The sequence below is a fragment of the Lynx canadensis genome, chromosome B4 (assembly GCF_007474595.2).
Source record: "Lynx canadensis isolate LIC74 chromosome B4, mLynCan4.pri.v2, whole genome shotgun sequence".
NCBI classification, from domain to species: domain Eukaryota; kingdom Metazoa; phylum Chordata; class Mammalia; order Carnivora; family Felidae; genus Lynx; species Lynx canadensis.
In genome coordinates, this window is record NC_044309.1 from 746,047 (window position 1) to 767,421 (window position 21,375).

Consider the following 21,375-nt stretch of genomic DNA (forward strand, 5'->3'; position numbering starts at 1 on the left):
GGACCCGGGTCAGTAAAAGGGGGTCTACATGGGGACGGGACCCAAGTCAGTAAAAGGGGGTCTACGTGGGGACAGGACCCAGGTCAGTAAAAGGGGGTCTACACGGGGGCGGGACCCAGGTCAGTATTAGGGGGTCTACATGGGGACGGGACCCAGGTCAGTATTAGGGGGTCTACATGGGGACAGGACCCGGGTCAGTAAAAGGGGGTCTACATGGGGACGGGACCCAAGTCAGTAAAAGGGGGTCTACGTGGGGACAGGACCCAGGTCAGTAAAAGGGAGTCTACATGGGGGCAGGACCCAGGTCAGTATTAGGGGGTCTACATGGGGACGGGACCCAAGTCAGTAAAAGGGGGTCTACACGGGGACAGGACCCGGGTCAGTAAAAGGGGGTCTACACGGGGATAGGAACCGGGTCAGTATTAGGGGGTCTACACGGGGGCAGGACCCAGGTCAGTAAAAGGGGGTCTGTACGGGGGCAGGACCCAGGTCAGTATTAGGGAGTCTACAGGGGGACGGGACCCAAGTCAGTAAAAGGGGGTCTACATGGGGACGGGACCCAAGTCAGTAAAAGGGGGTCTACATGGGGACGGGACCCAAGTCAGTAAAAGGGGGTCTACACGGGGACAGGACCCGGGTCAGTAAAAGGGGGTCTACACGGGGACAGGACCCGGGTCAGTAAAAGGGGGTCTACACGGGGACAGGACCCAGGTCAGTATTAGGGAGTCTACACGGGGACGGGACCCAAGTCAGTAAAAGGGGGTCTACACGGGGACAGGACCCAGGTCAGTATTAGGGGGTCTACACGGGGGCAGGACCCAGGTCAGTATTAGGGGGTCTACATGGGGACGGGACCCAGGTCAGTATTAGGGGGTCTACATGGGGGCAGGACCCAGGTCAGTATTAGGGGGTCTACACGGGGACGGGACCCAGGTCAGTAAAAGGGGGTCTACACGGGGACAGGACCCAGGTCAGTAAAAGGGGGTCTACACGGGGGCAGGACCCAGGTCAGTATTAGGGGATCTACACGGGGGCGGGACCCGGGTCAGTAAAAGGGGGTCTACACGGGGACGGGACCCGGGTCAGTAAAAGGGGGTCTACACGGGGACAGGACCCGGGTCAGTAAAAGGGGGTCTACACGGGGACAGGACCCGGGTCAGTAAAAGGGGGTCTACACGGGGACAGGACCCAGGTCAGTATTAGGGAGTCTACACGGGGACGGGACCCAGGTCAGTAAAAGGGGGTCTACACGGGGACAGGACCCAGGTCAGTATTAGGGGGTCTACACGGGGGCAGGACCCAGGTCAGTATTAGGGGGTCTACATGGGGACGGGACCCAGGTCAGTATTAGGGGGTCTACATGGGGGCAGGACCCAGGTCAGTATTAGGGGGTCTACACGGGGACGGGACCCAGGTCAGTAAAAGGGGGTCTACACGGGGACAGGACCCAGGTCAGTAAAAGGGGGTCTACACGGGGGCAGGACCCAGGTCAGTATTAGGGGATCTACACGGGGGCGGGACCCGGGTCAGTAAAAGGGGGTCTACACGGGGACGGGACCCGGGTCAGTAAAAGGGGGTCTACGTGGGGACGGGACCCGGGTCAGTAAAAGGGGGTCTACGTGGGGACGGGACCCGGGTCAGTAAAAGGGGGTCTACACGGGGACGGGACCCGGGTCAGTAAAAGGGGGTCTACATGGGGACGGGACCCAAGTCAGTAAAAGGGGGTCTACATGGGGACGGGACCCGGGTCAGTAAAAGGGGGTCTACATGGGGACGGGACCCAGGTCAGTAAAAGGGGGTCTACGTGGGGACAGGACCCAGGTCAGTAAAAGGGGGTCTACACGGGGGCAGGACCCAGGTCAGTATTAGGGGGTCTACATGGGGACGGGACCCAAGTCAGTAAAAGGGGGTCTACACGGGGACAGGACCCGGGTCAGTAAAAGGGGGTCTACACGGGGATAGGACCCAGGTCAGTATTAGGGGGTCTACACGGGGACGGGACCCAGGTCAGTAAAAGGGGGTCTGTACGGGGGCAGGACCCAGGTCAGTATTAGGGAGTCTACATGGGGACGGGACCCAAGTCAGTAAAAGGGGGTCTACATGGGGACGGGACCCAAGTCAGTAAAAGGGGGTCTACATGGGGACGGGACCCAAGTCAGTAAAAGGGGGTCTACATGGGGACGGGACCCGGGTCAGTAAAAGGGGGTCTACACGGGGACAGGACCCGGGTCAGTAAAAGGGGGTCTACACGGGGACAGGACCCAGGTCAGTATTAGGGGGTCTACACGGGGACAGGACCCAGGTCAGTAAAAGGGGGTCTGTACGGGGGCAGGACCCAGGTCAGTATTAGGGAGTCTACATGGGGACGGGACCCAAGTCAGTAAAAGGGGGTCTACATGGGGACGGGATCCAAGTCAGTAAAAGGGGGTCTACATGGGGACGGGACCCAAGTCAGTAAAAGGGGGTCTACATGGGGACGGGACCCGGGTCAGTAAAAGGGGGTCTACACGGGGACAGGACCCGGGTCAGTAAAAGGGGGTCTACACGGGGACAGGACCCAGGTCAGTATTAGGGGGTCTACATGGGGACAGGACCCAGGTCAGTGATGGGGGGGTCTGCACGCAACAGGACCCAGATCTAAACTAGGCCTGAGCCTGCTTTGAGCGGTGTCTGTACCCCAGGTGAGGGAACACATTGCTTCCCAACAACAAAACCCAGCCTGAGGCCGGATCACCCCTGGGGGTCAGGCCCTGCAACCTGGGCAGCCAGCTGGTGGGGGTGGCTTGTCTGCGTCTCACACGGCAGTTCTTCACTGACCCGGGGATGCCCTGGCTTAGAGACGTGCTCTGCCCCCATCTAAGGCCCTATTCCCCCAAAATGTTACTGAAGTGTGGACAGGTTCCGAGGCGGGAACCCCCCCTCAGGACAGGCATGGGACGGCACGTGAACAGGCGGAGGGTCCTGAGTGGGTGGCTGCTGACCCAGGGACCATCTCTGGCGAAAAGCTGGGACTCCCTCAGGTGGCCCTAGAAGCACACACCTCCCCAGGAAAAGCCGCAGCGCCGAGGGGACTGCAGATGGCCTCCGCGTCTCTTCCCACAGAGGGTGACCCGATCCGGTCTAACTGCAGTACACGCTGCGAACCCCGCAGACGTGCCTGGCGCCAGGTCTGGGCCCCACATGACCCTGTCTGATGCCCCGGTTTGCTCTGAGAAGCTGACAGAAGGAAGCCTCAGCCACTTGGAGAGCCCACCTGCCACTGCCAGGCCCCCATCACGGGCGTGGGCGTGGACGTGGGCGCCAGGGCTGGGTGGGCACCCCTGTCCTGTAGACCATTCTGGAACATTCCACCTGAGATCCCCGGTGTCTCGCTGGCCTGTTTCTCACCCCCTCCGGCTAGTGGCAGGTGCCAGCCTCCCTTTCTGGCCAGCTGCTGCGCTGTGGGAGGTGTCTGGGGCTGAGCAGGCAGAGAGAGCATCTACTGCCAAGGACAAAGTCTGGGGTCAGGAGCCGGCTGCATGGGCTTCAGGTGCCCCCAGAAGTCACACCCCGACCGGGAAGAACGCAGGTGATGGTCACAGTGGCCACGTCCTGCTGGGTAACAAACAGCCCTTCGCTCAGCGTTCCTCAGCACAGCCTCCGTGGCGTCGGTGTCTGGGCGTGGCTCAGCCAGGAGCTCTGACCCGGGGGCTGCTGGCCTCTCAGAGGCCTCCCGGCAGGCAGCGCGGAGGGCCCTTGGTGACCTCATCTTGGAAATGATATCCCCTCTCTCTGCTGCGTCTATTTCCTACTCTGGAACAAGAGCCGCCAGGCCCAGCCCACACCAGGTGGGAGGCCACAGGGCCCCCCCAGGGGCTGCCAGCCACAGCCTGACTTACACCGACAGACCCGCCCTTCGCCTCTGGCCCCGTGCGCGCTTGTCGGGACGCCGAGGGGCCTCACTTCCCCATTCAGGAGAGGAGGAGGGAGGCCCGGTGAGTCGCCGGGGATGCAGTGGGGCTTGCCAAAACCTTCTGCTGCAGACGGGTGTGCAGAGCCTGGACAGGAGGATGGGCTGACCGGGCTCAGTGTAGCCAGGGTGTGGCTCACACCGGGCGTGGCCGGTGGCATGGACAGGAGTCGCTGTGAGTCGGGCAGGGGGCCCAGCTCCCCGTCATACCAGGAGCAAGACTGCGGGCCCCGGCTACGGGGCGGCGGTGGGTCCCTGGCTGGGGTCTCGAGAGGGCTCACTTCCCTTCTGTGGGCTGTGGCCTGTCATACCTGTGCTGGGCCAGTCTCAGGGCTCTCGGGGGACGTGGAAACCACTCATGCCACTTAGGCAGAATCTGTAAGCTCGCAGGAGCATCTCATCAACGCAAGGGTAGGGGCACCGCCAGGTCTCACAAGGGGCTAGACCAAGACGGACCATCCGGAACCCGGGCCAGACCCTTGCCCGGCCTTTCCCAGGTCTCTCTGTTTCTTCTGTCTCCCTGCCTCTCTTTGTCCCTCTGCCTCAGGTGACACATAACCAGAGGTGGCCACTGGGGCACAGCTGGAGAGGTGGGAAGGACAGGTAATTCTCAGAGAAGAAGGGGTGTGTTTGGTGGGCTCTCAGCATTGGTCCCTGTGAGGATCTGGGGGATGACAGACCCTTGGGGACTGGCTAAGCCCGATGGCACATGGGGCAGAGAGGGTGGTCGGGCTCATGGCTGGGTGGTCCTGGGGGGCCAGGTCAGCCCCTCGTGGTTCTGAGCTCCCAGAACCGAGGCAAGGGAGCCTTGCTCTCACCGCACACAGGGTCCTCCTAGGTCCTGGTCTTAGCATTTTCATGCACGATTTCCTTTCAAAACACCCAGCAGGTAGGTTTTACTTCCTCCATTTATCATGAGTTAACAGAGGCTCAGAGAGGTTAGGTGACATGCCCAAGGTCACACCGCTTTTAAATGACAAAGCAGAACTGGAACTTGCATCACCGGGGCTCCCCAGGCGGGCGGGAGCGGGACACCACACCCGTGCCCCCAGAGCCGGCCAGTGCCCTCGGGCTTCTCCCTAAGGAGGTGGGCTGGTGCTCAACCCTGGAGCTTCGCTGTCCCTGTGTCGGCGGAAAGGACGGCTCCGGTGGTCCACTCAGGGGTGCGCGGGGAGCCCCTGGGAGCCGGGCGGTCCTGGCGGGCAGCCGCCCCTCTGCGCCCCGGCGCCTCCGGTGCGTCTGCAGCAACATGGGGCAACCATCGGTAAGCTTTGATATCCATCATCTCCCGAAATGGCAATATTTTGGATGTGTTGAGTAAATAAGCTATATTAAAATTAACTCAGCCTGCCTCTTTGGTGTACTTTTATAACGTGACTACTAGTAAATTTAAAATTACTTGTGCGCCTCGCATTCCGTTTCCAGCGGCAGCGCTGCCTCCGCAGACCGGGATCCTCCCGCAGGAGGGCGCTGCCGGCGGAGGACTCGCCTCCACGCCAGTGTGGACGCTTCCGCAGGAAGCGGTTGGTGGGGGGGGGGGGGACTGCTCTCCCCGCCCCTCGCCCCTCCCCTGCATAACTGCCCCCCACCCAGGGGGCAGCAGCCACGCCCGCCCCCCCCCCCCGGGGGCAGATCCAGGTCTCCGGAATCACGGAATGTGTCCTCGACGCCGAGAGGCGCTTAGAGATGCGGGAGCCACGCGCGTCTGTGCAGGAACGCTGGCGGGCGAGGAGCACCTGCCGCCGCACCTCTGACCCCGGCCGGCAGAGCCCCGCCTGCAGGGGTGCGCGTCACCGGGACACGGCGCCTCCCAGGCCAGGGGCGGGGCGGAGCGGGGCGGAGGGGCCGAATCACCCGCGGCCCGCGTTGCCGGGCCAGGGCTCTCGGGCCGCGGTGGACGCCGCGCCGCCTGCACGCGGGCGCATGCGCCGCTGCCTCGGGCCGCGCGTGGGCTCGCTCGCGCGCCTTCCTCCCGGCGCGCGGCCCGCAGCGGCCTCCCGCAGAGTTTCCGGCAGGACCGCAGGAAGCGCGCATGCGCGGCCTCGCTCTGCCCGCAAGCTCTGCACCGGGCAAACTGTGTTCCTTTCCACTTCGGGACTGCGGGGGCTGGTTCGGTTCACGGAACTCGGAGGTTTTCCCCGCCCAGAGCTGATGCGCACAGTTGAACAAGAGCAACTCACGGAAGAGGTTGTTTTTATAATTCGTTGCTGATCCCTCTTCTCCTCATTCTGTGGGATTTACCCAGCTGCCAGCCCCACTGAGCACCCGGCGATAGCTGGCAAACGTCATCTACAGCCGGGTAAGTGGGGACGAGGCGCTGTGGGCGCGGGAAAGCCGGTGGCTCGGGGGGCGTGGCCTCCAGAACCGCACCTGCCGGCGGGAGCGCTCGGAGCCGGAGCCGAGGGGCAGCTGCAGGGGGCCGTGCACACTCCCGGGGCAGCCTGCTTCCCGCCGGCTTCTGCGGTCTTGCGGGGCCACAAACCCAGAGCTACAAACGCACCGGCCGCATTCCTGCGCGGTCAGACCGGGCCAGTCTGGACACCGGGAGCCCGGTGTCCTGAAGGCTCCCAGGAGCCAAGCCGTCACCAGCCTTGCAGTCCTGCCCCCGCCCCCACCCCACAACAATGGACGTCTGTGCTGTCCTTCCCGGCCCTCCCCTCCCTCCTTCCTGCCAGGAACATCACCTCGAAGGGGGCAGGAGGGCTCCAGGTCAGAGACACCTCGGGGAGACCGCCTCTGCGTGCTGTCAGGACGACTGGCTGTGCTGTGTAACACACACACACGCCCAAACCCGGAGGCTCACACAAGTCGCCTGCGGTGGCCTCCGACCCCCACGGGCCTCATTCCTGGCGCCTGGTCTCAGGCAGGCCGCAGGTCCAGTCGGGAAGAAAGAACGCGGAGGATCAGGAACCAGCTTTTCAGTGTTCGCCCTTGGGTGACACATGGCCCTTCTGATGAAGGTCACGGTGAGGCGCGTGCCTGCTTCCTTTCAAGGGGGCGGGGGAGCAGACGCTGTGTCACAACTGAAGCAGAAAGGTGCGGGGCCCGGGCTGGGGGCTTCGGCCACGGAGGAGCACGCTCTGACGCTAGAAGGCACGGCGCGGGCGGCAGCTTGCAGTGGTTAAGGAGCCGCGGCGGTATTTGGGGCAGACGCTCATATTGCCCCACAGACGAGGACCCTGAAGCAGGGCGAGACCCCTCGGCCTCGACCAGATTCGATGCCTGGGCTTCCTTTGTGACGGAGACGGCGGAGGAGCTGGGCATGTGGGCGGGTGGGGAGAGCTGGGCTCTGGGCCTGGTGACGTCTGGTCAGTGAGGTTGGCTGGAGGCAGCAAGGACACACAAAGGAGGGCAGGAGGGTGAGAGCCAGCAGAGGAGTGACTCCGTTCGTGCGACCGGATAACATTTCTCAGATGCTTCCTTTTTAAAAGTGAAGCAGAATGCAATTGATTTTATTTTTATAGGCAAGAAATGTGCGCGGCACTGAGGACCCCAGAGTACCGCCTGGTGCTCAGTGAGACCTAGGTCAGGGTTCATCCCTGATGCTAACCACAGACTCAGCTTTTGCCAAGTCTTCCTGGTCCTGCGGGTGTTGGTCCCGTCAGGAATGAGTTTGGACAGCAAGAAAGAGGCCGGCCTTCTTTTTTTCTGTGAGCTCGGTGACTCTTGTCCCGTGCAGGATCTGTTCACACCACACTCGTCCCTCTGGCCCATCACCTGCACCCAGCCTGGGCTGGTCCAGGCTCAGCTTCCGTGTCTCTGGAGCCTGGCCCAGGATGAGGGAGCCAAGGTGTGCTTCCCCGGGTCCCCTGTGCCAGGGACACAGGGCTACGCTCCCCCGGGGGGTCTGGCCCCAGATCAGGAGGACGGGGTGGTTCCCCATGCCCCCCACGCCCCAAGAAAGGACACAGGGCTCCACTCCCTGGAGACTGGCCCAGGACCTGGAGGAGGGGGGTGTTCCCCATGCTGACCCACTGGAAGGTGACCCCGCGTGTGTGCTCCGAAGGGCCCTGCCATCTGCAGTGGAGATGGGTGTGCACAGACCCGTACTGACACTTCCCGTTGGCCCTGCTCTGTCATGCTCTGTTGGGACCTCGTGTCCTCCTGCGGACCCAGCGGACCTGTCCCGAGTGCGGGTGTGCTCCCGCCCTTCCCCATGCTTCACAGACCTGCACTCTCCACCCGCGGCTCACAGCTCCCCTGGTGGCCCCCACGCCCTCTCTGCACCGAATCCAGCCCCCCACACGCTGCCTTCCTGACTTCCTCCCTTTTCCCACCCTCTTTCGCCATCCGTCCATCCAAGTGGCAGTGGCCTCCTAAGTGTAAGCCAGTGACGTCCAGCTGCATCTGGAGACTCAGCCCCGGGACAGAGTCCAGATCCCCTCAGAGGACCCAGCAGAGGACCCGCCAGCCGGCAGGGCTCCCCGTTTCTCCTGGACACACTTCCCTCCGCCGCCGACCCTGCCTCCCTACATCTCCCTCCACCGAGTCAGTGCTTTCCTGTTTCCACCACGGTTGAGTGAATACGGTCCCCGCGGCCACATCTGGAGTTGATGCAGCAGGGAGCGTCTGTGGAGGCAACTGGGGCTAAGGGAGCCAATGGGGGGATCCACGTCCTCACGAGAAGACAGACACACAGAGCTACTCCCCCCCCCCCCCCCCCCCGCACAGGGGAGGCGGGGAGAAGGCACTGTCCCAGGTGACAGCGCTCGCCTCCGGGACCTGGCCCTGCCCCTCGCCTCAGGTCCCACCTCCGGTCCTGAGAAGTGTGTGGGCTCTGCTGGCTGCCCTCCCGAGCACCGTGCGGGTACCTGTGGGGCTGGGAGCTTCAGGGAAACCACACCTCTGCGTGCGTTCTAGGGGGACCGGGGAAGTGACAGCTGGAGAGAAGCCCCCCACCCAGGGTGTGGCCTGGGCGGGGGGATCGAGGAGGGAAGCCAGAGATGAAGCAGGATGTTGTGTAGAACGAGAGAGGGGAGACACAAAGTGGAGGAATTGTTGAGGGAGAAGGACTTAGAGATTTGGAACATCTGAGAAACCGTGTCCCGGAGAGAACACTGAGCAGGTGGCTGGGCGTCCCCGGAGCCAGGGGCAGGCAGGGTTGTGCTGGCAGCCGCGGGTTCGCTAAAGGGACACGCAGGTGACACGAAGGGAGGCTACCAGGTCCCCAGACTCTCCGGGTCGGCCGATGGGTACCCCACTGCCACCGTGCCGTCACCCTTTAAGCAGAGACCGACCCTGATCTGTGGGTCCTCTGGCGCGGCCACCCCCACTCTTCCTGGACCACGGACACTCCCACATGTGGCTCCATCTACCTCCCTGAGCTGCAGGCCCAGAACAGCACCCACGGCTTCTGGGGGCCCACTGGGCCGAGGGTTGGGGACCCCAGAGACGGAGCCCCGGGGCCTGCGCAGGAAGACACCAAGGAGGCCCTGTGGGGGCGGGGCCATCTGTGGCTGAGCCCGCCCTCACTGGTTACAGGGAAAGAGGACCGGAGAAATTGAAAAAAAAACGTGCCACCAACCCGTGGGAGAGGGGAAGAAAAAAAAAAAAAAAAAAAAAGAGGTTAGAGTGGAAGAGAGCCAAAGCATAAGAGACTCTTAGAAACTGAGAACAAACTGAGGGTTGATGGGGGGTGGGAGGGAGGGGAGGGTGGCTGATGGGTATTGAGGAGGGCACCTTTTGGGATGAGCACTGGGTGTTGTATGGAAACCAATTTGACAATAAACTTCATATATTGGAAAAACAAAAACGTGCCACCAGCATTTCGGGCAGGCTGTGTTTGGTGAGCACAGGCTGGCCAGCCCTCCTCGGTGCCCAGGCCGCTGCTGCCCATAGCTGCCCGGCCAGGATCCACATTACCCGGAAGCTGATTTCCAAACCAGCAGAGCGGCCTGAGCAGGCCATGGCCCCGGGCACAAAGGCCCTGAGGGGCTGATGGGGCCCAGGGGCCCACAAGGATAAAGCTGAGACTTGATTCTGTTCCCGGGACGTTGGAGGCGGTGCTGCAAAACCTGCAGCCTTCAAGTCTTTCCACCGCCCTCTGGCGCCCTCTGGTGACAGACTGCAGACGCCCGCTTGAGGCCAAACCCCTTTCCTGTTTTGGAGGGAAGACCGACCTGGCCCAGCAGGAGCTGACGTCCTGAGAGGAGGAGGGGCGGGGAGGGGGCACCGTCACTCAGGCCGGGACCGGGGCCAGGGCAATCGCTGAGTGCATGTGCTGGGGGCCAAGTGGAGCTGAGCCCCTGTGGGGGCAGCGACCCTGGCTGGCCCTACTGGGTGGGGCTTCCCCTCCGTTGGACGCTCCCCTTTCCTTTGCCGACGTTCAAACATGGCTGCCTGCCCCCCCACCCCTCAGCAGCCGGCGGGCTCCCCCAGAAGAGACCGCGTCCACCTCTGCACCTCCTTCCAGCCTCAGCGATGGCACAGCCAGAGGGACTGACTCAGAAGTCCACGGAGCAGTCCAGGCCACTGGCTTCAGAGAATCCAGATAAGCTTAGAACCTGTCAGCACACTTGAAAGTCACTTAGAAGACTGAGGCACGAGGAAATAGACGCTCTGAATACCAGTTACTAGTAAGGAGATTGGCTCAGGGATCAAAAGCCTCCAGCAGACAAAAGTCCAGAACCAGATGGCCTCACCGGGGAAGTCCACCGAACATCAAAGGAGGGATTAACACCAATCTTTCTCAAAATCTTCCAAAAAATAGAAGAAGGGGTGGGGAGAACACTTACAAATCCATTCTGAGTCCAGCATTACCCTCATACCAAAGCCAGACAAGGACGCGAGAAGAAAAGAATCCCACAGGCTGGGGTTTCTGAACATAGATTTTGAAAAATCCTCAGATTGTCAGCAAACAAAATTGAGCAACACTTTCAAAGGATCACACACCATGATCAAGTGGGGTTATCCCTGGAATGCACGGATAGTTCAACATCTGCAAATCAACATGATACATTAACTAAATGAAGGTTAAAAATCACATCATCATCTCAATACATGATGCAGAAAAAGCATTTGATGAAACTCAACATCCGTGCCTGATAAAAATTTTCAACAAAGTGAGAATAGAGGGAACACACCTCAGCATAATAAAGGCCATGTATGAGAAGGCCACAGCTAATGTCACACTCAGCTGTGAAAAGCCGAGAGCTCTTCCTCGAAGATCAGGAATAAGACAGGGATATCTGGTCTCAACACTCCTGTTCAATGCACTACTGGAAGTCCTAGCCACAGTAATCAGGCCATATGAAACACACAAGGCATCAAAATTGGAAAGGAAAAAGTAAAACTGTTTGCGGATGACATGATACTTATATAGGATACCCTGAAGACGCCCACCCCAAAACCGTTAGACCCAATCAACAAATTCAGTGGTGTTGCAGGTTACAAAATCAATACACACAAATCTGTTGTTTCCATATACTGATGTGATAAACAATCGGAAGAAAAATTAACTGTCATTTACAATTGCATGAAAAACAATAAGATACTCAGGAATAAATTTAACCAAGGAGGTGAGATATCTGTACGTGAAAAGCAATAAGACATTGATAAAAAAAAAAAAAAAAATTGAAGACACAGATGGAAAGCTATACCACATTTATGCATTGAAAGAATTAATATTGTTAAAATGTCCATATTATCTAAAGCAGTCTACAGATTTGATGCAATCCCTATCAAAATTCAAAGGGCATTCTTCACAGAAATAAAACAGACCATCCTAAAATTTGTACGGAACCACTTAAGGCCCCAAATAGCCAAAGTAATCTTGAGGAGGAAGCAGCAAGCTGGAGGCATCACATTCCCCAATTTCAATCTGTATTACAAAGCTACAGTAATAAAAATAGTATGGTACTGGCATAAAAGTAGACACATAGATCAATGGAATAGAATAGAGACCCCAGAAATAAACTCACACATACACAGTCAATTCGCGACAAAGGAGGCAAGAACACACGATGGGGGAAAGGTCAGTCTCTTCAGTAAATGGTGCTGGGAAATTGGACAACTGCATGGAAAAGAATGAACCTAAGACCCCTATCTTCCCCCATACACAAAAATTCACTTGAAATCGATCAAAGATTTGGAAGTAAGACCTGAAACCATAAAACTCCTAAAAGAAAACATAGGTGGTAAGCTCCTTGACATTGTTATCTTGGATTTTCTGGATTTGACACTAACAGCAAAAACGACAACAAAATAAACAAGGGGACCACATCAAACTAAAAAGCTTCCGCCGAGCAGAGGAAACCATCAACCATCAACCTACAAAATGGGGGGAAAAAATACTTGTAAATCATGTGTCCAATAAGGGGCTGACATCCAAGATGTGTAAAGAACTTATAAAACCTAATAGCGAGGAAACAAAAATTCGATTAAAACAGGGACAGAGGAACTAAACAGACATTTTCCAAAGAAGACATCCAGATGCCAACAAACACATGAAAAGATGCTCAACATCACTGATCATGAGGGACATATAAATCAAAACCACAAGGAGGTACCACTTCACACCTGTCAGAATAACTAAACTCAACAGCACAAGAAACAACAGGTGTTGGTGAGGATGTGGAGAAAGGAGAACCCTCTTGCCCTGCTGGCAGGAATGCAAACTGGTGCAGCCACTCTGGGAAACAGCGTGGAGGTTCCTTAGAATATTAAAAACAGAACCACCCTACAACCCAGCAATTGCACTACGGGGTATTTATTTGAAGAAAACAGTAACAGTAACTCAAAAAGATGCCTGACTCCTGTGTTCACTGCACTATTATTTACAGTAGCCAAGATATGGAAGCAGCCCAAGTGCCCGCTGACAGAAGAATGGATAAAGAAGATGCAGTGTGTATATACATATACGAACCTAAAAAGAATGACATCTTGCCATTTGCAACGACATGGAGGGGACCTTGAAGGTATTACGCTAAGCGAAATAAGTCAGACAAAGACAAATACTGCATGATCTCACTTATCTGTGGAATCTAAAAAAATAAAGTAAAATAAACTCATAGATACTGAGAACAGATTGGTGGTTACAAGAGACGGGGGCGGGGAGTAGGCAAAATGGGTGAAGACCATCAGACGGTACAAAACTTCCGGTTATGAGGGAAATAAGTCCTAGGGACGCCATGGCGACTGCAGGTGATAACACCGTATTGTATATTTGAAAGCTGCTAAGAGAATAGACCTTAAATGTTGTCGTCACAAAAACAGATTGTCACCGTGTGCCCAGTGAGGGATGGTAACTAAACTTAGCGGTGGTTATTTCACACATTTCAAATCATTATGTTGTACACTAACTGATACAACGTTTTAGGTCAGTTACTTCGCAGAATGATTTAGCTCCACCTTAAGAAATGTTAGGGCGGGGCGCCTGGGGGGCTCAGTTGTTTAAGCGTCCGACTTCAGCTCAGTCACGATCTCACAGTTCTTGAGTTCGAGCCCCGCGTCAGGCTCTGTGCTGACAGCTCAGAGCCTGGAGCCTGCTTCGGATTCTGTGTCTCCCTCTCTCTCTGCCTCTCCCCCACTCGCACTCTGTCTCTCTCTCAAAAGTAAATAAACATTAAAAAAATCGTTTTTAAGAAATATAAGGGCTCCAGGAAACTAACGGCATCGCGGACGTGAGTTAGTAGGGGGCGGCTGCGGCCAGGGTACAGGCACCTTCTTACCGTGAGCACCACCGGCTCTCGCTGCAACACAGAGCTCGCCCCCGTGGCTCACACGGCAATCTCAAATACGATGCCAGCTCCCCTCACTTTCCTCAACTTTCTCTTCTCCAGGCCGCCTCACTGGGCCCCTCCCTTCTGGGGAGACAGGATTTGGGGGCCTGGGCTGCCCTGAGGCCAGCCCACCGTGGAGAGTGCTCCACAGCCATCCTGTGCCCATTCGGGGTGCGTTGTCAGAAGCCCTCGGAAGCAGCATTTGCCCCGAGACGGCTCCTTCCTCACCGGCAACGGCGTCTGCATCATCTGGCACCAGACACAGCTCTCGTGGGCCCTGGGAGCCAGGATCCCTGGCGGTCTCAGAAGGTGTGCACTTCTCAGCGAGGCTCGGAATCGCTGCCAAGAGGGATTAGCCCTTGGATCCATCGGCGATGAGCGTTTGTCCTGTTGACCTTCAGTGTCATTGCTGGAGGCACAGGTCACTGGGCCCACCCCCAGGCCCTACCCAGCTGGCCTTGGAAAGCCTGAGAACCTGCATTTCGACAAGTTCCTGGGGACCCTGCTCTGAGAAGGACTGGACGCGGACTCGTGAGGGTTTCACGGTGGGATAAGGGTGTGGCCAGGACTGAGCTCAGCCGGTCGGGAGAGCAGCCAGAGAGGAGGTCCCGGAGGCCCCTCCTGGATTCAGGAGGCTCCCTCGTGCAGCCCAGCTTCAGAGTAACCCCAGCTGATTCCTGTCAACCTTGCTGCGCTCAGACTCAGAATTAGATGATCGTGTGTATCGCTGTGTACGCGCACGTGTGCGCGGGCGGGTTTGCTGGGTCACACCTCCTGTGGACGATACCGTGCTGAACAACGTGCCTAAACCTCCACGTTTCCTGCAGCTCTGTTTCCCCGAGTTCCTGATTCCGGTGAGGCTGACATTGGACGGTCCCGGCCAGAACCCCAGGACGCCGCCCTCACTGCGTGACCCTATTCAGAAAGCGGGAACACGTGTGGTCCTCGGGCAGGCGGGGTCCCAGACTGGCGGGTTGGGGCATGCCCACCCACTGCCTGACGTGTAGAAAAAACAGAAATGTGTTCTAGATACTTAACAATTAATTTAAAAGTTTAAACTTTCGGGGAGCCTGGGTGGGCGACCGACTTCAGCTCAGGTCACGATCTCATGGTCTGTGGGTTCGAGCCCCGCATCGGGCTCTGTGCTGACAGCTGGAACCCTGGAGCCTGCTTCAGATTCTGTGTCTCCCTTTCCCTCTTCTCCTCCCCACTGTGTTCTATCAAAAATAAATAAACATTAAAAAAAACCCAAAAGTTTAAACTTCCGTGTTTATAGCTGCAGAGAGCTGCCCAGGGCCCAGGCTCCAGGTTGCTCTGGCGGGCGAATGGGGGCCGCTGTATGATGACAGCCCACGCCACGTCTCAGGACTCACGGGGTGGACATGATAACGTGTATTTCCCTCCAGTGCTCCCATGTGGCCCCACTGGCTGTGGTTCTCCCTGAAAGTGAATGAGCCTGAGGCAGGGGGAGCCGTGCAACCCAGGGTTTCTGGGCTTTAAACGGTGTATTAGAATATTTTTAATCTTTTGTTTTTGTTTTTGTTTTTGTTTTAGAGAGAGAGTTGTGTGGGGGAGGGGCAGAGGTAGAGAGAATCAAAAGCAGTCAGTAGGTAGGCACTGGGCCGGGGGGGGGGGGGGGGGCAGCGGGGGAGGGGGAGGACCCTCGAGGCCCTGAGGATGCAGGTCTGCACTGATCGCCGTGCTGCTGTCCTGGAGGCTGGCTGGCCTCCATGTGCCTGTGAACAAGCCGAGTCTACACGGGGACAAGGACAGGCAGGAGTGTGGACCCTTGGAAATGAAGGCCACAGGGACCCCAGGGGTCCAGCCAGTAGGGGCGTCAAAGCAAACCCTCCTGCTGGCATAAAGGGCTCTCTCAGAGAGAGAACTTCAGTTCCACAGAGTGAGCGAGTCAGCTTAGACGTCTCCAAATACAGAGGTGGGGACAGCGATGCCAGGACCCCTACCTCGGCGTGCCCGCAAGCTGTGGGCCTGGAGCTCTGAGAGGAAGCCCTGGCACCTCGCAGGGAAGAAGGCGGACCTGAGCGGGCGGCCTGAACTAAAATGCATCCAAGTTAGTTGCACCTGTTTCCTTTCATGCTTTTACCTGGCTACCAGGACGCTCACAATGGCACGCAGGCTCACGCTGCATTTCCGCTGGACAGCACCCAGCTGGGCCCACAGGGGCGTTGGTGGGCTTGCTGAAAAAGGGCCAAGGATGAGGAGAGAAGCCCCGGACCCCTCGGTCTCCGCCGCACACAGGCGGGCACTGAGGCGGAGGGCAGGCCTCCCCTGTGACGCCGCTGCAGCCCCGGCTTGTGTGTCCCGTCGGGAGAATCAGGATGGACAGCCCTGTGGCCGCGGGCCTCCAGCCCAGCCTGTCGGGGCTCGTGGCCGGGTGTGTGTCCCCCCTGCCAGACTGCAGGACGGACAGCCAGGGAACCCAAGACCGCCGCCCGCAGACAGTGGAGAAGGGATCCAAGAGGCAGGGGGCAGGGGAAGGGCCGGCCCACCCCAGCCCACCAACCCCTTCGCCCTCGCGATGCTTGTCACGCTGGCGGCCTGGCGGCCTCCTGGAGGAAGCGGGGCCACCCTGTACCCTGAGACCCCACCAGCGCTGCGGCCTGGGCCCTCCTAGACCGGCTGTCGCCACACAGGGGCTGCAGGACGGCTCGCTCACCTGCCGCAGGCCTGTGGCGCCCCCCCTCGTCCGCACCTTCCGTGCTCCCCCACCCCCCGCGGCCCCGCGCTCGAGCCGCGGTTCTCCCAGCCTCTGCCCCGCCAGCCCCGCTCCACCTCTCGCGAGGCGGCAAAGCGCGGCTCCTGAAAACGTGAACTGCCTCGCTCAGCGTGTTTGCGGGACGTACCGCCCAGCACGCTCTGCACGTCCCGGCGCCGGGCAGACAGCGTTAGGCGGAGGGGAACCCCGGGGAACCCCGGGGAACCCCGAGCCCGCCCCGGCGCCGCGCCCCCGAGGCCAGGCCATCGACGGCGGGCCTGTCAGGCGGCGACCGGGGCCTCGAGGGCAGCAACGCCGCCCCGGGCTGGAGCCACACGCGACCCCCAGCGACGCGGAGCAGGAGCCGGCAGGTAGGCCTCGCGCGTGAGTCCGGGGGAGGTGGGCCCCGGGGCCGGAGAGGGGACCCCGGTGACGCCTGGGGGCGATGAGCCTCCCCCGACGTGGGCCGGCCGCGGGCCGAGGAGTGGACCGTGGGCCAGGGCAGCCGCGGAAGCACCTCGAGGGCGTGAGCCGGCCGGTGGCGCCGCGCGGGGTTCACAGCCACGGCGGTGGCCGGCCGGGGCTTCGGGGACAGGGATGGGGCGTGTGGAACGTGAGGTGTGAGGGGTCCGGACACGTGTCCCCAGGGTCCCAGCGGCCGTCTCCCTAGGAGCGTCCCCGTGCGTCCAGGGCCACCCCGCAGGCCCTCTCCAGAGCCTGGGGGGAGGCCCGCTGGTGTGACAGTCGCTGCTCCAGAACGGCGGCGGCCGCCGACTCTGGCCGGCGAGGTGAGAACTCCCCGGGCGGCTCTGACATTGTCGCTAGCACCCGGCCGTAACGTGGGTGCCCACGGCGCTCTGCCCGGCATGAGGAGGTGGGCCCTGATGGGGGGCGCGGACCCCTTGGGGGCACCCTGGGGACACCTTGAGTTCAGCACCGCCCGCTCAGCCCCAGGGACTAGGTGTGTCTCCAGGACGTGGAGCCCCGACAGTGACAGTGCGGTCGGGTGGGCCTGCCGGAGGGTGGGGTGGGGTGGGGGGGCGGGTGGGAAGCCTCGGAAGGGACGGTGGAGGCTCCCGGAGCGCAGAGGTCACCGTGACCGGCCCACACTGAGACCCGATCTGCCCAGCGGCCCCTCCACCCGCACTCATGACCCCTGTGCTCTGTGAAAGCCACCAAACGCCCCCCGCCCTGCCCCCCTCTTTGGTCTGGGCAGCTTTGGGTGGAACCCGCACACGCTGCCCACAGAGGCTGCCGGGACGGCACCCGGAACAGCCAGACCCTGCTCCCGGGACAGGTGGGGACACCGGGATGCGGTTCTCCAGGTACAGGATCCTGGTGGCCAGGACCCTATGGACAGACCGGCCGCCTCACATCTGGGTGGTTTCAGGTCACCCACAAGTCTCTCTTAGACACCTGGGTAGTCACATGTCTACACTGTCCCCCCTGTACACACCATCCACCCTCAGACACCCAGCTGGTCACTCGTCTACACCATCCACCCTCGGACACTTGGATGGTTACTCGTCCACACCATCCACTCCCTCAGATGCCTGGACAGTCACTCGTCTACACAGTCCACCCTCAGGCACCCTTGTGGTCACTCATCCACACTGTCCTCCCTCTGTCAGCTGATGGTCATCGTCCACACTGTCCACCCTCAATCAGATGCCACTCGTTGACTGTCCGCGAAACCAGGTCCATGCAATCTCTGGGCTGTCTCGTGTTCTCCCGACCCTGCCCCTATCTCGGACCCGTCCCCCCGACAGTTCCCGAGGGCAGCTGGCTCCGCCTCACGTCTTCTCCCAAAACCATCCACCAGGCCGTGGCTCCTCACTCACCTGCACCCAGCACACGGGCCCCCTGAACTGAACGCGGTGGCCGCGGCTCCACGCGCCATGCTTGGTTCCGGCCAACGGGGACATCCCGGGACCCGGGACGTGGGATCAGGCCGCCCGCACCTGCTGGCAGCGGAGGGACGACGTGCCAGGGAACCTGGCCGCCGCTGGCTGGGTCCGGGGTTCAGGCGCTGGCGGTACCACTTCAAGCGCTCGCCGCGTCTTCGTCGTCACGGTATGAGGCGGGCACCGTGGAAATCCACTAAGCCGAACGGACCAGGGGCACCGATTAACCTGCTGGTTACCTGTGAGAAGAGACTCCGGAAGAGACCGCTCTGGCCAACATACCTGCGGCCACGGAGACACTGATGTCCTTGAAACGGCCTGCGACCTGGACCTTAGGCATCCAGCAGGTTAGAAGCCCTGGAAGGCAAGGAGAAAAGGAACAGAGGAGCTCACGGAAAACACACAGCCCCAGCGCACAGATTCCTTTGTGTATGAATGGTCTGCGTGCACCAGGTCACAGCCGGGACTGGCAGCTGTGAGCCGAGATAAAGGGTCCAGAAGGTGCACCTCACCGGCATTATGGGAAACGAAAAGCAGGAACGGTACACCAATGTCCGATAAAGTAAAATGTCAGAGCCTGGGAACCAAGAGGGAGGTTACTGAATGGTCACAGGACAGATCCCACGAGAAGACACAGCAATCCTGAAGTGCCCAAACACAGGTGCCCAAAGTACCCCGACCGAGCGCCACCGGAGCTGGAAGGCGCGAGCCCCTGGGAGCAGGTGTGCAGACAGGTGCACCCCTACAGCTGGGGAGGGTCCGAGGGCTCCTCCCTGCGCTCTCCCCCAGGCCCCGAGGACGGTCCCGCGGCAGACCGCCGCCAGGTCGCCCGTGTCGTACGGTGTTCTCTGACCACAACGGAACCAGACCAGGAGCCGGTGACACAGAGCCAACGGGAAACTGTCCCACCACCTGGAGCGAAAGGACACACTTGTACATACTCACCTGGTCAAAGAATGTAAAAGTACAAAGAGCTGGGACTCCGCTCACAGGGACATTTACAGCAGGGAGCACCTGCCTCAGAAGGGACTATAAATCAACCACCTTAAATCCTAAGGAAGCGGGAAGAGAAGAGCAAATCAAAGCCAAGCAGGAGGAAGGACAGGTGCAGCGTTACTGACCTACAGTCGTGCCCACCTGACTTGGGCACCGGTCCTGGGGCTTCTTGCGTGTCTGCCTGCTTTTCCCTCGTGACCTGACTGCCCATCACCCACAAGCACCTTTTGACCATGAATTCCCGACGACGACCCTCTGCGTCCTTACCACCCCCCACCCTTACCACCCCCCACCCTCTCATGGAAGGAGAGTCAGTAGGAAGAAATCTTCATTTGACTTTGCAGATTAGGCCCAAGCTCTCAGAACCTTGTCCCAGGAAGAAGTGACTCCTGGTGTGGTTTTCAGCGGCACGGGGCGCTCCTGCGGCAGCCTGGTCTCCAGTCTAGCGGCCAGGGGCTGGGATGCCGCCTTTGCCAGGAGGCCACCCAGGGTCCCTCAGAGCCACAGTGTGGGCAGGTGCCGCCAGCCCTGAGGGCCAGACCTAACCCCCCCCCCCCCCCCCCCCGTTCCTGCCCTCGTTGTGGCTGCAGGGAGCAGACCTGCAGTCACTAACAAAAGGTGCTACTCTAGCGCTGTGTACCATGGACAGCACTGCTGCCCTGAAACCTCGGCCACGTTTGGCGCTGACGCCCTGCCTGGTGCTGCCTCTCACATCCATTCCTACGCTTGGACGTGGCGACTCCAGTCTTTTTGTGCCAGATGCACGGCAGGCTACGGGGGAGGCCCTTCTCCAGCGTCATTGCTGCTGCAGGCAGCGTCATTGCGTCATTGCCCGGGACAGCCTCTTTATCCTTTTGGTGGCTCCCAATTGTCTGGGAGCCTGAGACCCAGCAATCTGGGCCACACAGCTGGGCCTCTTCAGAAGCCCCGATGCTGCTGGCGCTGTGTGCGTACTGGGCACGCGTCCTACGTCCTGTGGCTGGGGCGGAAGAGCCAGTGCTCTGCGAGACAAATGGCCGCCCCCGGGGGCACCCGCTTTGCTTCTCAATGTTCTGGAGGGTCCTCGCACACTGCGTGCGGAGCCTCTGTACTGACGGGGTCATTGCAGTGACGAGTCATGAGTTTCAGCTAGGCAAGGTGGCCACCGTGGCTCAGAGAAAATCTGGTTTAGGAGGAATCCAGGCACTGGGGGCCCTTGCCATGCCAGGGACACCCCCTGATGGCTGCATCTCCCCATCTCCCGGACACACGATTGCCAGCCCCTGCTACGGAAAGCCTTTCCTCCCTCGGTCAGCTAGCAGGCGGCCTCTCCTGGTACCACCACCCGAACCCTGAGGGCCCAAGTGACCGCCCTTTCCTTGTGACTCCCCGGCCCCCTTCGGCTCAGAGCAGGACTGTGGGGGCACGGGGGCCAGGCCCACCTGGCGAACACCCAACCCACTAGCCACGCCCCACAGCCTCAGGTTCTGCAGACACGCAGAACCTGAGCGGGGAGGCCGGTTGTTCTGTTTTCCGTTTCCCCCTCCCTGCCTCTGCATGGTGGGCCAGAACAGTGTGTCAGAGGGAGGGGCCCCAGAGAGCCCGGTGTAAGACCACGACAGGCCACTAGGCAAAAACAGGGCTCACGGCTCGTCAGGCCCCACAACCTGTGGCCATCTGCTGGTGGCACTTCTTCAACCGTCACTTTTACTCCATGATTCAGGACAACACAGGACTTTAATGTTAGTAAGAGATGTGGATGTACCAAGGAACACGATGCAACAACTTCAACTTCTTGGGGAAGGAGGGCTTAAATGCTGGGGCCCAGCTCTTGCACCCTCCCACAGCCACGAAAGCACAGGCCTCGGCTGGCCTGCTGGCCCAGGTGAGCAGCACGTGGTGACGAGGTCTGTGTACCCCCCACACATCCGTGAGCAAGTATGGCCGAGGGTCGGCAGAGACGCTGGGAGGAACCTACATCAGCCAATCCTGATGTGTGATTGTCATTCCAAACCATTGGGTTTTGGGGGGCTATATGGAAACAGCAAAGCAACTCATTGCCCTATTTCTTCCAAGTTTTCTAGGCCAGTGCTGTGCACAAAGAATACATAC

At 59.7% G+C, this 21,375-nt stretch overlaps 1 long non-coding RNA gene across 1 annotated transcript; it reads left to right on the top strand.

The window, feature by feature from the left end:
- The first annotated feature begins 5,925 nt into the window (after window positions 1-5,925).
- On the top strand, window positions 5,926-9,490 carry LOC115518440. The gene is made up of 2 exons (XR_003970263.1): window positions 5,926-6,248; window positions 6,625-9,490. It is a non-coding gene; the product is annotated as an uncharacterized LOC115518440 (long non-coding RNA).
- Window positions 9,491-21,375: the final 11,885 nt, after the last annotated feature.